Here is a 17,796-nt window from a genome sequence, read left to right as displayed (position 1 = left end):
CACATTACTGTTATCATTGGACAAAGCTGTGGAAAATAATTTCAAATAAACCTAAAAACATTCAAAAAAATTCTTCAGTATGGTGTCTTAATGTATTGTACCTCTTTCCAGCATATATGTATCCAAAACAAACAGCAGTAAATTATAAATATACTCATCAGGACAGCTTGCTCTGAGCCTGAATATAAAAGTTGTGGTATTTTCTGGGTCCCCCGTCGTAGGGAGGAAATGATGAATATGACTCCATGTTCTTAGAAGGCTAATTTATTATTTTATCAAATTATATTATATCAAAGAATACTATACTAAAACAATACTAAAGAATAGAGAAAAGATGCAGACAGAAGGCTAGAAGATAATAATGAAAAGTCATGGCTCTCTCCTCAGAGTCCAACACAGCTTGACAGAGATTGCTCATTAAGTTAAAACAATTCACATGAAACCAATAAAACAATGACCAGTTGGTAAAAGATGTCCAAATCACATTCCAAAGCATCAAAACACAGGAGAAGCAAAACAGATAATTATTGTTTTCATTTCTCTCTGAGACTTCTCATCTTCCCAGGAGAATAAATCCTGGGCAAAGGATTTTTCAGAAAATATGATGGTGACAAAAAGTGCTGTGGAAATGGAACAAACCACACTGTGCATTTTGTACCTCTGTGATGGCAGCATCAGTCATAAATATCTCACATAAGCACATGAGCAATGTGACCCCTGAAGGAGCAAACAAGGAAGGGTGTTGTGGCACAGATGAGGTGTCCAAGGAACCAAAAGCTGCAAGATAGAGAAGAAGATAAACATGAAGGGCAAATGGGCAGGAAATGCTGCTGGAAGCAGAGGAGGACTGGTATCAAAAAAGAATAGAAGATACAGGGAGCGGATGGCATTTCTTTTGGTAGTATCAAACTCTAGATGTCAGCAAGGAAACTCAGGGAAGACAATCCCACCTAAGTTTCAACTTCTGCCACCAGTGAGCTCTCAAACTTGGCAAAGAACCACCAAGAACCCCAGCCACTAGTGATAACCATATGGCATCATGGTGGTGTGTCCTCACAGCTAATTTAAAGCTTAACTGCTAAAGGCAAAAAAATTTGTTGAGATCTATTTGTTGACTAATAACGTAGAGTGACAACTATCAAGAAAAATGTTGATGAAAAATTAATTTAATAACAATTTGCAGTTTAAAATACAGTTTTGCCAGTCTTCAAAGCGTTCCCATGACAGAAATTTCAAATTCTCTGGTACATATGTGTATGTATATACACAGATAAAATACATGAAAATAAATGTCTCCAGTGTAGGAACAATTTCATTTTGAACTGGTTTTCGTTTTTTGATTTTGCTTTTGTGAGTTTGGTTTTTTTTCCCCTTACATGAGATCCATATCTCTGATAAAATCTGTCAGAGTTAAATATTTGTTTCTTTTTTCAGATGACGTACAGCAATCCAAAGGGTAAGTGAGATCTGATAGAACAATAAAGATTGTTTATACCTCAAAATAGAATTATCTTTCAGTCACCCTCTTGATTGACAACTGTGTTTGGTTTTGTACTCTGATACTTGAATCTTACCCTCAGTCATACCTACAAAATTCATGTACTTTAACTGACTTTGGTAGAACTACATTCATTTATCTCATCTAAAATACTGGCTTATTTTTCTGATAAGAACAACAGGCTATTCCATTAGAGTTCTAAACACTCCTTATCAGTCTTCACTATAGAAATCATTTTAGATATGAACCCTTAAGCATTAGTAGAATATTGAAGCTTCAACAAGTCTTAGAAAAAAAAGGTTTATTAGATAAAATATCATATAAATGACATTCCAGTTCATTGTATAGTAATGAAGGTAGTAGAATAAAACTGCTGAAGAAAAGAGTAAGACTAGATTTAATGAAATGTCTAACAGCAGAAAGGGAGGAAATAGATCCTAGAAACTTTTTAAAACAAACAAATAAATATTATGTAAAAGATTTTTGCAATACTTTTGGATGGACATTGTTTGCTGAAAGGACACTGACCTAAAACAGTTATTATTTATAGCTTGCCTGCCCACAAATAAACAAATATGATTGTTCTCAGAATGGAAATTATCCAAAGGGGAAAGTACTATTAAAAAAAATAAAAATTAATGTGCCCTTAAATGATAAAAAGAGAAAAGCCCAATAGCTAAGGACTCTGAGCAGATTTTCTCCCCCTTTCCAAGCTATTTAAGCACCTGTGCATCCCTAACTACCCTCTTCAGAGAGCAATGGCTCTTTATCATTAGGTGAGATTTTTCAGGCCTGCCTGTTTCTGCAGGTTTCAGAAGCAGCCTGAGTGTGCCACACACAGAATCAGCAGCTATTTCTGCATTGCATGATTTACAGAGAATGAGAACATACTAGCTGTGCCACATCCTCTTCCTGATCAAATATGATGTGATGCCACAAAGCTTTTCCTGTATTCTTTTGTCAGTTCTGGTTTGGGGCACTGCTGAAAATGAGAAAGTACAGACCTGGATAAAAATGAGGTAGTGGCCAAGAATATTCAAAAAACTTGTTCAAAGAGTGTAGTTTGAATGAGGTTTGAGTTTCTGGAATGAGAAACAGACTTTTATTCTGTTGTATGTGTAATCAGTGATGAACCCTGACAAGCGAAGTGATGAGAGCATTACAAATACTACAAAACAGTCATGTTATTACTATACTTTAATGAAAAAAAGGATGGGATGGATCTAGGTTTTGTTTTGGTGTAAACTCACTGTGAAATATTGCTTCTATTTGACACTCATGTAAGCTGATTAATGCATTCCAGATAGCCATTTTATGGAAAAAAATATATATTATCAAAAACATGGGATGTTCTTCCTACCTAGTAAATCAAAAATTACAGCATTTATATTGGAAAAAATTACAAGCAGTAATTTAAAAAAAATCATGGGTAAATATTTTTGTCAAGGACTAGCTATGAAAAAAAAGACAAACACATATTATCAGTGGAGTCCAGAACCACTTAACTTTGCAACAGATCGTCCCTAAATTTGGGGATTAAAAAATTAATTAATTATGCAACAGATAGTCCCTAAATTTGGGGATATTTTGTTTACTGTAACAAATAACCTCAAATTTAAAAGGAGTATTTACTAGCTCTAGAAAAGTAACATTCATATGTACAAACCACATGCAATGCCACTTGCATTATGTACTTTATGTCCAGAATTTCATTTCTCAATGTTGTTTTTCAAAACCCTCCCTGAACCATCTGCTCTTGACCATTTTGCTTGATGTCTCATGAAAAAGTCAACTACACAAGGCTTCTGCTCCCCTTCACGAACCCAGTTCCTTTTGCCGTACTGGCTTACTTTGAAATGTGAAACAACAATTGTGTTTGATTCCCTATGCAAAATAAATGTATCTGCTCAACTGAATTCTTCACAAAAATCTCCTGGAAAACTTATTGAAAATAGAGTAATTTATTAAGTTAAAATGGGAAAGAATATCTGTTTATAGAAGTCTGCAGGTCAGCTGGTTCAGCTTCTATCTGATTTGTACTATTTATTTTGACTGCTTATGACAAGAACACATTTTCCTTTTGTATAGGACCAAGCCCTTTACAAAAGTAAACACAAAGGTTGCTTTGGAGTCCATGCTTTGGAAGAAGCAAGGGAATGCTGCCAATAAATATACAACCAGTTGTTAGATTATATTCAGATTATTAGTGACCGTTGAGGCAGAAGACAAAGAGTAAAATAATTTGAATAGTATCTTTATCATGGCTTGCCAAATTTCTTTTTCCTGTAACTTAAAAGATCCTTGCAATTCTGGATCTGGTAACAAGGAATTAAGAATCTCTTTCAATTTCTTCAGAGGTATGGATGTGAAACCATCCTACAAAGAAATAACTTATTTTTCTAGGCTTGGTCAATTTTGTTTTGGTTTGTAGGTTTGGGATTTTTTTTTCCAAATTTGATGAAATTTCACCATCTTTAAGATTTTATCTAACCTTTTATAGAAGAAATGTACTTTAAAACATATTGAAAAATCTATGTAACAATAATTTCAGATTGTTTTCCTTGAAAATAGATTTTATAATATGGGCCAAAATTACAAATCAAAATATCAGCAACAGATGGATTAACCTGAATATATATTATGGAGCATGAGGTATCTGAAATCTAAAAATACCCATCTGGAAATCAAATGGAAGATCAAACTGAATTAACAATCTGTCTTCACTCAGTTCCTGCATGGAACTGGCAAAATAAATGTATCAGCATAGCTACATTTTATTTTGTGTAACTTGAGTTTAGTCCATAGACTGACAAAAATTATTCTAGTAGGTCTCTATTAAAAAAAAAAAAAAAAAAAAAAAGGAAGAAAAAAAAAAGAAGATATGGTGAAGTTAGGTAAAAGTAAGAAAAACAAATCCTTTCTCAGTGGTCTTGAAAACCAAAACACAGGATACAGACAACTAATACAAAAGTTTTTCAAATTACTGTATCATAAGTATACATTTATCAGTATAAAAGACTCAAAGATAAACTTTTTCCTATTTATTTTATGACAGATAAGGTAATTGTATCTGTATAGTCTATCTATCTACTTTTAAAAATTATTATTTGGGGTAAAGATTTGAAACTTTTGTATTTTCGTAGCATTTCCTCTAATCTATGGCATGTTTTATTTTAGCTTGTCCTTTTGATTGTATTTTTGATCATGCAATGTGTACTGAGTGGAATTTCAATGAAACTTCTTTATTTGAGCCACTTCTACTTCAATTACCCTTTTTCAATACCTGATGCCTAGTTATGAATCTTGATTTATTCAATAAATTCTCAAAGAGTTTATAAACAGAAACACAGTGTGACAACTGATTTTTTTAAAGGATTTATATTTAATGACTTTTTAGTTGAACCATCTTCAAGTCTTTTTAGTATATGATAAAGAGTAAATCTCCATTTGTGCAAAGTGGAGATTATGGCTCCCATAAAAAATAAGCAAATGAGAATGTAGGACTTGCCTGGTGGTTTTCCATCCCCATATTTTATGACGTGCTGAGGGCAGTGCATGCTGGGGCACCTCTGAACTGGGCAAGGGCCAGAAAGGGGAAGCAGTTGTAGAGTTATAGACCAGCTTGCAAGAGACAATGCTGAGGCATCACTGGTGAGGAAAGTCCAGTGACATGGGGATGAGCAGATCCTGGTTCGTGAAGCAAAAGAGCAACATAAGGTAAAAACTGCAGAACCTGGTGAGAGCAAAACCAGAGAAATAAATAACAGAGCAGATCACAAACTTCTTGGATTACAACCTTAAGTTTCAAATCTGTGACTGAATTTAATTTTTTAATGCCTGTCTTGATGCAAACTTTGATGCTTCATATTTTATTGATACTGTTTTCTGTTTTCTGCTTTCACATGAGAAAATACTCAAGGAACCTTTTAGATATGTTTTAAAAGGAGCCTCACACAGTATTTGTCACCATTTCAGAAGAAAAGAATGAAAGGCCAGGAAAAGATACAAAAATTCTGACTTTTATTTTCTAATGTGTGATGTTTCAATTTAATTCAGTTTTAGGTTTCTATTCTTCTCTATTTTCTATTCTATGTTTTAGGTACACCCCAAAGGGCAACACATGTGCCTCTATTGTGTTTTTTTAAGGAAACTTCTTTGAGTGAAGCTTCAATATTTTCTCATTTGCAAGAAAATTACTAAACATGATATAAAAAGCAGTTGAATGTTTAAGAAAAGAAGCACAAAATGGATGAAATGTATTGAGAAACCAAATCACAAAAAATTAAAACAATACCTCTGTTTGTTTTGCAAATAAATAACCACATTTTACTCATGGAAGACACATTAAAATTACTGGATCCTTGAGGCTGGAGAAGACCTCTAAAACTATCAAGTTCAACTGCTAAAATAGCATCTCCATGTTCACCAGTAAACCATGTCCCCAAGACATATGCCAGTGGCAGCAGAATTTGTCTTCTTTTCCCACAAAGATCACCCGAGCTGCGGCGTCTGTCCTCTGTGAACTACCCTGGGGTCAACAAGAGATGTCTCAGACAAGCATTTCTTCATTACCCAGGCTAGCCACAAGTGATGTGGCTACTCCACAGTAAATGGTCTTTATCTGTTGCAAATTAAAATACAGAGAAACTTCTTTAAGCAGTATTTCTCACTGAAATGCCTACCAGCTTGGTTCTGCTTTCAGTTGACCACATCTCAGTTCCACCAGGAGAAAGGACATATGGAAGGGAGGAACATATGGAAGACCCCTCTGGAGCTTTCTTTCCCCAGAACATGTGCTCTGGGTTTTACTGAGGTTTTACTGAGGTTTTTTATCCTATAGTAGCTTTTTCTAATGCTAATTCTACAACACCGTCCCTTTGGTTGGATTCAGCTTGAATATTTTAAAATAGTATTAATCTGAGGTAATATTTTTATTCCTAGCATAGAATTCACCTCAGCTCTTTACTCAAGGTACAGAACCAAGGACAGGTTAAATGGTTGCTCTGAGGAGCCTGGTCTAGGGGAAATTATCCCTGCACATGGCAAGGAGCTTGGAACTGGACGTTCTTTTAAGTCCATTCCAACCTAAAACATTCTATAATTCTAGAAATGTAATCATTCTTAATGTTTAGTGGGGCAAGATCCAAATTCTTCACCATCTCAAAGGATCCCACTCGTAATTTATGGAAAGGTTATCAAGAGAGACTGAGTGTTCATAACCCCTACTAAGCGTTAACATTTTTGGACAATCCCTTCCTCCCTCTTCTCAACCAAAATATTGTAGTCTGTAATTAAGAACATTCTCACCTGGGCTAATTTTGGCTAGGATAGGCTTGATTTTCTTCATGGTAGCTAACTACCCCTTAGGACAGAATACCTCTTTCAGGAACAGCAGAGCTTCATGTTTCTGTCAGGTCTGGAGAGGGTGTCCTGCCAGTGAGGTTGCCAAACAAGCAGGCTTGGACACCAGGTTTGCATTCTATGGGATACACCAGTTTGAAGCTGGCACTCCTCCCACACAAACAGAAAATATTCTTTGAGTATCTGCTGCTTTTTTGACCATCCATTGTCAATGTAAAGCAGGATATCCTAATGGCTCTGGAGAGAAGGACTTTGGAGAACAGCCAGAATTGTCCTGTCTGTCCACATAGGCCAGACATAGATTCAAAATCACTTACAGACATCCAGAGCCCCGTGGGCAGCAGGGCAGGGAGGGGATTCTGCCCCTCTGCCCCCTCTGCTGAGACCCCACCTGCAGGGCTGCATCAGCTCTGGGCTCCAGCACAGCAAGGACAGGGACCTGCTGGAGCCAGGCCAGAGCAGGCACCAAGGGGATCACAGGGATGGAGCAGCTCTGCTGGGAGGAAAGGCTGGGAGAACTGGGGTTGTTCAGCCTGGAACAGAGAAGGCCTTGGGATGAGCTCATTGCAGCCTCCCAGTAGCTGAAGGGAGCCCACAGCAAAGATGGAGAGAGACTGTTTACAAGGGTCTGGAGTGACAGGACAAGGGGGAATGGCTTCAGACTGACAGACAGCAGATTTAGGTTACATATCAGGAAAAAATTCTTGACTGTGAGTAAATACCCACTTTTACTCTCTTGACCTTGTCTAGCCTCTGTTCTAGGTAGCCACTCCAAAGCATCAGTTTGGCATTGGAACAGGTTGCTCAGATCTGGGAAACAGATAGGGCTCAAATCATGAACTGGGAAAAATTTGAGTCTGGAAGTTAGGCTGAGTTAATCCTTCATTGCAATTCTTTAAAGCAAATATACTTTATGATGTATCTAAGCAAGTTAATCCAACAAAATAATGAGGAATATAAAAAGTAGAGTGAGAAAAGAAAAAGTGTGTAGAAGATTGAAGATGCATCCAAGGAAATTGCAGACATATTTCTAATCATCTATTCACTGTTAACTACCTTTTCTCTTTTTTTGGCAATTCTTTCTACTTGGAATATGCATCTCTATACTGACATACACTTTTGTCAGGTGAACCAAAGGTTTCATTTTGCACTTCTTACTCTTTCTGGGAAAACAAACTAATTTTAGAAGGAAAGAGTAGGTGCTGAATTTTTAAAATAATCTAAGCTATCATCTTTAAAAATGTATTCAACAGTTGATAAATGAGATTTATTACTTGAAAATGAGTCCTGAAAACATTTAATATAAAATTCGATTTTACTCGAACCAGAATAAACTTCTTTGACATATACCTTTTGCTATCAATGAGCCAGACCATAACATTTTGATTATATGTGGTATATATTAGTACAAGACCATAGTGTTATAACTGAGGTATTAAGAACAGAAACAAACTCCAGAGAAAGAGTAGGAAAAAGACATTAAAAACATTATCGTTAATTGCTAATGTAAGGTTGTAAGAAGAAAGAAACATATTTTACAAGGCTAAAAAAGGAAAAACTATATTAATTGAATACTGGAATGTTCAATATCAGATAAGAATGATTACAATTATTTTTTCTCAAGTGTTTCAGTCCCTTCATCTTTCCTAATGAAGACAAGTGTGTGTGGAAAGTAAAAGGCAGCGGCGACAGGGTGAGCTCTAGGGATTGAATTGAGCTGCATTTGCAAAGCTAATCAGAGATGAAAGAACTTAAAAAACTTTAAAGCTTTCTTTCCAACAGGTCTCTACATGCTGGATTGTGCCAACTGGTAGAAGATGAGGCCAGGGAGAAAGAAACAAAGTTCTTATTGACCTTGTTTGGAAATGGAGAAAAGGGATGATGAGCCAAGGAAGGTGGTTTTATCAAGTATAGAAATTAATTGCCACTGAATTGGCAACTCAGTAGCATCTATGTCATATCTAAGTGCTGTCTTTCTGAAGATAATCACAGTTATTTCTCCTCTTGGCCCAAGCTCCTCAAGCACCCATCTGTGGTGCCGAACTTTTTTCTGAGGTCCACCTGTTCCTTCTGGCCCATCCTATTCAGACAGGGCTGACTTCAGAAGTGGATGCTCACTTGGCTCAGAAATTAGCAAGATCCCTGCAGGCAAACATCAAAGATTCCTCCATCTACTCAGTTTTCAAAGGCTCATTACATCCCTTTAAAGCTCCCCCCAGGAAAGTCTTTACAATCAGAATGGGTTCCACATTCTTTGCAGTCACCAATTATCAAGCACAGGCATTTTCTTGCTAAGAAAAATAGTATTAAAACCCCATCAACCAGCATGTCTGGCCAGGATTTCAAAATGTATATAATGGTTTAGTTTGAGATGGTACTTTAGTATTCTTAAGAATTCTCAGCAGAAAACAGCTTTAAAAATGAGAAAGAATTAATTGCAAAGAATTGTCATTAAATTAGTATATATAATAGTAATTACTGAGTTTCACCCAAAGAGCAATAATTCCTACTTTTTCAGGAAGATGGTTAAAAATTGAAGCATAAATTTGAATAATTGCATTGGCACAGACACTATAGATGAAACCACAACAAAAACACATTAAAGAATTACTTTTTTAATTGATTGGAAGGGGTTTTTTTATGGAGATTGTTGGCTACTGTGATTTCTAATCATTAGAGTTCTGGAGAAAATCCTTAGTTTATTTTATATTGCAATTTCCAACATGGTATTTTATTTCCCATGGTTTGGAAAACAAATTTTTTTCCCTCAGTTTTATATTCGTTCCTGTAAATGAAGAACATCTTTTTTTCCTGCCTCTGGATTTTACAAATGGAAGAACGTTGGAAATTTTATCCCCTCCTTTTGTTTTCATTGCAATTCAATTAAAAAAGTCCCTGTGTTCTTCTGTTAGCCTCTTATACAAAGTGAATTGGTAAAAACAGTTACTCACTGTTTTTACCTTTTTTTAAAATTTTATAAAGTAGACTTCTTTTTCTCTAGGAATGCATTAGAACTCTTCCTGTTGTTAATGCTGTATGTTCTTTTTTTTTTTTTTTTTTGTTGGCTATCAGATTTTACAGACCTTCCTGAAGGGCAAATGAACAACACATCCTGTTATTTTCCATCTTCTATGTTATTTTTTAGATTATATCTCACTTTGGTCCAAATAACAGGCAATATGGAGTGGACATTTCTGAAAAATTAAAAAATTTGATTTTTCCTGTCCTTGACATCATAGTCCATCATTCAGAAATTGAAAACATATACTTACAAATGGTGACCACAAGAGGACTTTTAAGCTCACCACAAAAAATGTTTAAAGTACCAGTAGCTAAATGGAATTTATTTCAGACATTGATTATCTTCCAATAAATTGAAAAAAAAATAGTTTTAGGTCAATCCATTTGCATGAAAAAAATGAATAAATAAAAATAAATTACTGCACTGAGCTAAAAGTGTAACCATTTTAAGGGAGCATATTTACTATCTACTGAAATGGAGAGCTATGTGTTTTTCAAATCAGCTGGAACAGCTTCACTGTATTTCTTAAGGCTGCTGTAGATTTTGTGCTGGAAACCTTATATCTTGATAAATGGTTTGTTTATCTACTTGCATATTTGGCATCATGCACAGTCATTGCCTAAAGAGATGGTGAAACTAAATCCTCTCCCCTGACTTCAATCAAACATTACATTTCACCATAACAGACTGAATAATCTTTTCCTACCTTGCCATAATAAATATAGGAAATCTGATGAGATATGATTAAGCAGGAAAAAAAATAAAAAGGAAAAAAGAAAGAAACACGCCTTTTCTGAGCATCTCAGTTGTTTTTGCTCCAACAGTTACAGAGCTTGGAAGCAGACATTCTGTGTGGTGAAACCACTTGTGCAGATCTAAGAGCAAATATCTGCTTGATGGTGACCAGTTTCTTACAAAAAAATATCCACCCAATGAAAACATTTCAGGAGAAATTGAGTGCTGTCAAGCTGTAATGAGTTCCCTGATATTTGAGGAGTTTGCCATGATGCAGGTGATCTTTTTATAGTTCTTTCATTGGTGGAAATAGAACTATTAGATAATTAAAAAAAACACAAATTGTGCAATTCAGATTTGAAAACCCAAAGCTTGACTGCATCAGATGCCAAAACTACTTAGCTGCTGCATTGAGGGTTAACTTAGATTTCCTATAAATTTAGTTTCTGAAATAATAAAATTCCTCTATTTGTCTCTTACTGCAAGTGTTTAAACATTCTCAAGGTCTGTTGTCAAAGTATTCATGACTGATCTATTCCCTTTTTATAAATCAGTCAAGAGAAAAGTTTTATGTTCAAACTGAATAAAGAAAACCCCACAATAATCTTCTCCTTGTTCACTCCCCAAGAACACATTTGAAAAACATAAGTGAAAAAGGAAAAACAATAAGAAAGAAGAGTGAACAATGTGTGAAAGTCTCAGAATTATGTTTATAGACAGTGACCCCTTGGTACAGGAAATGTTATTTGCTCTGGGCTTATTTACACTGAATAAAATACTTCATGATTAGAGCACCAAAACAATACTCTCACTAAAAAACAAACTAATATATTAACAAGTGTTCAGGAAGAGCAACAGATAGGAGTGAATGTCAGAAGAGACCAGTAACTCAAGTGGTAAATTCCTTCAAGCCACCAGCCATTGATATGAAATCTTATACAAATATTAGAAACATAGTATAAAGTAATTTTTCATAATTTCCTAGAGAAATACAGCTGTTTAAACAAAAGGCATGTGGATGTAAGCAAGATTATTTTTTGTTTGGTGGCAAAAAGTAAAACCAAAAGTCCTCTTTGGGTTTTAACTGTTGCTCAAGTACTTTAGGAAGTTTCAATTGTAAGCTTATGTGATTGGAACATATATTTTCAGTGGTATTTAATATAATTTATATCTGATAAATTAAAATAGATATTTTTTCATCTTATAAAATATAATTTTTTTTCTAGACATATTTTTTTATTTTTACTCTAGAGATTTTTGTGTCTATTACGTCATGCAACTTTTATATTGCTATTAATAATTTCTAAATCCTCTTGTATTTGGACTAAATTGCATCATTTTTTGAAAAGTTGATTTTTATGTATCTCTTTGGACAATTAAGATTGCTAAAAGATTGGGGCGTGGGATTTCATTGTTTGTTGTGGGTTTTTGGTGATTTTGGTTATTGTCATTTTTTTTTTTCAGAAAAACTTATTATTTCCCAGCAGGGACTTGGCCTATTTGGGGAGAGTGTGGAACACCTTATGTCTGTCCATTGTAATGTCTTTATTTTAATTAGAGCATATTCTGTCACTCCTTTCATTTGTTCTTTCTACCAAAATGAAGAAATATAAGTGTAGACCACTTTTTTCCCCAAAATGACCTTCCATTTGCCTAGATGACTTTCAGCTGGAACTCTATTCTCTGATGGGTTGATGTCTTATTCTGTCCTGCCATTTTCTGAAAATATAAATATTGATTGAAAATGGATACATTAAATTGCAATCATATCAGGCCAGAACATAGAAAAAAATCACAGAGTATTTCACTGCAAACAATGGAGAATAAACTACACTCCAAAACCACAATGGCTAATCAGGCAAACAGCTGTTGTCTACTCCATATAAAAACAAAAATCCCATTTCCTTATTTCCATTTTATTTCATTTGAAATTGTTTTCAAAAATCAGTCCAAACTCATTAACAGTTATCCTTTTAATAATGGATCTTTCATGAATAAATAAATATTTCAAAGATAAATAACTGTGTTTATAATGACAACTCAGTCTACTGAATGAAACATTAGTTGTCACTTATTCATCCATCATCAACATCAAAATTCACTATTTGTTCCTTGCCTCTTTTGCTAGTGTAAAAAAATATTTTTAGTAATCTCGTTGCTTTAATGACAAATTCCTATGAAAACTGCTGTTTATAATCAAATGTGTGCCATTTATGCATGAAACATTGGCTACTAAAATATGGAAATTTACAGAGTTCATTGTTATCATAATAGAGTCCAAAAGTAAAATTCAAGCTTTGCGCTTACAGCAAGTATTTTAAGTCTTCATCCAATTAAAATTATCAAAATAGCTTTCCTCCTCTTTTCTCAGAAAAGATTACTTCAGATCTGAATCCAATTAAATATTTTATTATATCAAAGTAAATTTCAGCAAACCACCATCACTACACATTAGGAAATAAGTACAGAATTATTTGTCCCAAGAAGAAAAATTCTTTAAAAATACATAAAAATAAATATGTGTAAATACCAATTATAAGGACAAAGCATTGTAGATATATGAAGAATAATTGAAACATTAAACAATTAGACTCTATTTTTAGGTAGGGTGACTTTTCAATATTAGTCAGGAACACATAAAGAACTCTGATTACAGAGCAACCAAAATCACAGCACTCCAGTTCCAGGTACAAAGGAGGAAATCTAAAGAAATTTTGGGAGGGAAATAGATCAGTTTAGTTGATAATGCTCTGAAAGCCTCTTTCTGAATGAGAGAAAAAAGAATGAGAGATGGGAAAAAATGTTTCTATTGCTGAGCTTTAACCCCCAAGTGAAGACTTCCAAATTATTTCCATGTTTGTAACAACTTTCTCTTCTGAGTTCATTTTCTTAGGATATCAGATTCACTCTCAGGAATTTCAGGGAGAGCTTCTTCAGTTTTAGCATCAGAATAATGTAATATTCCAGTCTTGAAACACATTTATTTTGAAAATGTTTCTAAAATCTATTGGTTATGATTATTCTTTCTCTTCAGTGTCTGAGTAAGTTTACTAAGAAATCTCAGTGCAATAGTGAACAGACTTCAGAGACTGAGTAAAATAATTTAAGATTCTCTACATGTCACCAAACAAAGTTTGGTTGCAAATTCATGAGGTGCCACTTCATTGGCTCTTATTTTGTATATGCTGAATAGCTCAGCCAACATTTAATTACATGAGAAAGGAGATTAAAATAAAATTTTAAAATGTAATCTACTCCAGTGCCAGCACACTCTCTTCTTCAGTTTACATGATTTTGACTAGACAAGGATCTGATAAATTCCATCTCAGTGCTTTGGTTGGATTTTTTAATAATATTTGTGCCTGAGTATAGAAGTCAAGAACAAATTCCAAATCCCCTTCCAATTACTTTAATTTTTGGAACAAGTGAGGAGGGCTTGATTCCCTCTTACAATTAAAAAGTTGACAGTATGTGAAAGGAAGTCTTTTTTCCTGCAGAATGTGGTGCAGAAAATAAATGTGTTTTAAATAACTATTGTGAAATCAAATAAAAATATGCATTGTGAACTACAAATGCATTTTTTTTCAGTTTTTGTTTCTTCATTACCTATTTGCACAACCTATTTCCAGTACTATCCTTGAAGTCCTTTCCAACCTGGTAGCCAATGATTACAAGATTCCATTATTATTTTTATATTATTTAATTGCTTTACCCCATTTTAGAGAGCAAACTGATAGAAAAGCAATTTCCTATGTTAGCTTAACTTCAATTTACATTGAACCACTTCTAGTAGGTTGCTCTATTTCTATACTTCTACTTTTAGTATTACTATAACTCTCTCACAAATTAACAGTTTTGAAAAACACATAATTTAAAATATTTTTAGTTTACTTATACTTTCTTACATGAACAACAGTGCCTTATCGAAAACAGTCCCAACTGGCAGAAAAACACCATTTGTTTTGCTAAAGGAGCTGAGAGTAATTTGTGAGGATGTGCCTTGGTAAATATCACAAAGAAGCATAATTGCATCTGGTCTTGAATACTTTCATAACAGCAATACAAATCCTGTCACATTAACTAAGTCCTAAATTTTGATGACTCCCTAAAGTGAAGATTAAAAATGTCATATTCTTAATATATTATGAAGCATTACACAGATTTGCATTGCTACAGGGCTTTCAAATAACCTGAGAAAAATTAATCAGAAAATTGGCTCATCCCTCCTATCAACATAAGATTATAAATCACAGAATACTTTGTCAAACTCTTTAATGCACTTATTGCACATATTTATTTAGAAGAGGTTCCCTTGATTCCTAACATATGGAGCTGCAATAGTGAAGCTTCACAGTTTAATGCTAACTGAAGAATGCCATGCTAACCTATTATCCCTCATCTGGAGATATTCTCAGTGTATTTTTAAGATCATGGATGAATTAACTTTAGAAGTCAGATATGAGTAGAGAATAATTCTTTAGATACACACATTTATGAAATATTTGGTTAAGAGCTGCACGCTAATACCCACTGTGCTGAGCTCCAAAGCCTTAAAAAGTAAAACATCTGCACCTTAATTAAATGATCTCTACAGAAAGCATCTCTTGGAATACCAGAGAAAAACAGAATAGACTCATAACAGGCATATCAAAGACAGTCATAGTTTAAACCAAAAAAAATTGAACCTTAAATGGTACCAATAGAAGATTAAAAAATTTGATTGCCAAATATTTAAATAATTTAATCTAATTTGGAAACAAAATACTGGGTTCAATTCAGGTATTTTCAGTTACCTCTAGCATCTTAGATGAATTTGAGCTTCCAAAACACTAAGAAAAATTTGTGAATAACATTTTTTCAAAACACATAACTTTCAAAAAAACCACAGAAGATAAGATAGCAATCAGTTTAAGGACTTATAAAATGTTCTCTACTTGTTGTATGCCCAAATAACTATGCAACAACTTCTTATTAAATAATTTACTAACTAAAATTCTTTCCATTGCTATCAGATTAGTGATTGAATAGTTTAAATAATGATGGGCCAGTTCAGGTGAATTTGTGCCTGTTTAGATATGATTTGACTTTCAGGACTCTTCAATTCAGAGACCAATGGAAGCACCACAAGAAGCCTTTGTCTTACAGGGATCTGGTATCTCCTTCCTCAGGATGAGTGTGGGTGCAATATTTTAAGAAGAGTTGCATGACAAACATTGAGCTGATTGATTTTGGTTTAAATGTCAATACTATGCCTGAGCGATCCCTTCTCACATCATCAGTTTTACTTCAGTCAGAACTTTCAAACCTATGATTTCCTCATTTTTAGCAATATTTAGCAAAACTAAAATCATAGCCAGAAAGGAGTGAGACAGCAGAGACTGCAGTGATTTTGAAATCACTGCAGCTAAATATGAATAGTCAAAATTGCCTGTTTCAGATGTTTTAAAGAACAGTATAGATTTACTTGAGGAGTTCAAAGAGAAAATTATTCTTTTAAAGCTCCCAGGCCATACATGATCACACAGATATTTTGATAAACATGTGCAGATTATGCACATTTCTGTCAGAACTTGTACATTTTCTTAATATTGCACACACTGCAAAGTTTACAGTAAGTTCAGCATTCATAAGGCATGAAGGATACATGCTATTCTCACACATATGTCTAAAAATACCAGTAAAGAAGCACATCTAAAACTTGTTTCTGGTTGCTTCAGAGCAAGCAACAACATTTTGATGCAGTATGTTTTTCCTATACCTGCTTCTCTCTTGGTTGTCTCTCAAATGAACTGCAGTGAACTTTAAAATTAAAAATATTGGATTTTACTGGCTGGCCTTTCTATTTGTTCCTCTTCCTTTATGGCCTTAGAATGCTCCTGTACCTAAATGAAAATGGATCATTTTTTGAGGATTTGCTGACTTTCTTGCTGGCTTAACACATGCAAAAGATAGCCAAGACTACTCAGATCTGGGATATGCTTGTTCTATTTTACTTTAAGTATTATGGAAGTCCCTGTGTTTCCTTCAAATTTTCCAGCACTAGATTTGTAAGTATGTGAAATTCTTTTGCTGGAAGAAAACATACCAGCAAAAACCAACCTACCAATCAACCAAATGAAGAAAGACTAATTTCTTTGAAAGAAAGGTGTATTTTAGCCTCACATTCCATTTGTATTGTGCCCATGAAATTAAGAGATTATTTTTTTCAGACAAAAAAGTGGAATTTAATGTAGGAAATCTATCATCTTATGCTCATTCTGGGAAGATGTTTTTTAAATTGTAAATGGACCTATGATCCCACAAACACTATCATCATCACCATCAATCACTACTATTCGTATACACTATTCTAAGATTTCTATTTTTTCTTTCAGTTTTTAATGCATTTATAATTTTCAAATGGAAGATACAACAAAATAAAATATTTTTAATATAAAAAAGAAAAAAAAACCACCCCAACTTCATTATCAGAAAGAATTCATATTTCAAATCTGCAGAGGAAATGTTACATCAAGCTATGATTGATGTAACATTTAGATTTAGAAACTTAGTCAAAGTTTTTCTAGAAAACTCATTAAACATGTGATGCAGGAAACAGTGAGGATGTTTCCATTGTAAGTCAGTCTTCTATTCTGATAAAATAGATAACATCCTGTAAGTCTCTGGAAGACCTTGATAACGTCTCAGTCTTCCACATGAAGTTTGTTGATGTTACTTTACTAAAACTTGTCCTGTTTGAGGACAGCTTTGCACATGGAGTCACCACCAGTTTCTATATCCAGCATCTAGCTGGGAGTCAAAAACTTCTTTCCTTCAAAATTTGTGATTTTTTTTTTCTCTAACTCTTTTGTCAAATATGATTCCTAGTGATTTTGTACCCACATCCTTCCTCTGTGGATTCACATCAGAGGTTCTAAGCATATTTTCCACCCACAAAGTTATGAATTAATTCCATTTTATCTGCTTTCCTGTTTATTTGTATGGTTCTTGTGTTTTGTTTTCACACCCAAATCCCTTTCAGTGCTACCTCTCCCATGCATCTTCCCATTTCTCATCACATTTTCTTCCAGCACTGGGTTCTAACCCACCTAGATTTTCAAAATATTTCTTATTTATTCTTATTTAGACGTCTCAGTACTCTCCTGCCTACTTTTACATAACTATCCATGCTCTTCATCAA

The sequence above is a fragment of the Agelaius tricolor genome, unplaced genomic scaffold (genome assembly GCF_023055355.1).
Source record: "Agelaius tricolor isolate 1412-34295 unplaced genomic scaffold, bAgeTri1.0.p SCAF_9, whole genome shotgun sequence".
Lineage (NCBI taxonomy): Eukaryota > Metazoa > Chordata > Aves > Passeriformes > Icteridae > Agelaius > Agelaius tricolor.
The sequence above is the reverse complement of the archived record's forward strand: the minus strand, read 5'-3'. Positions refer to the sequence as shown.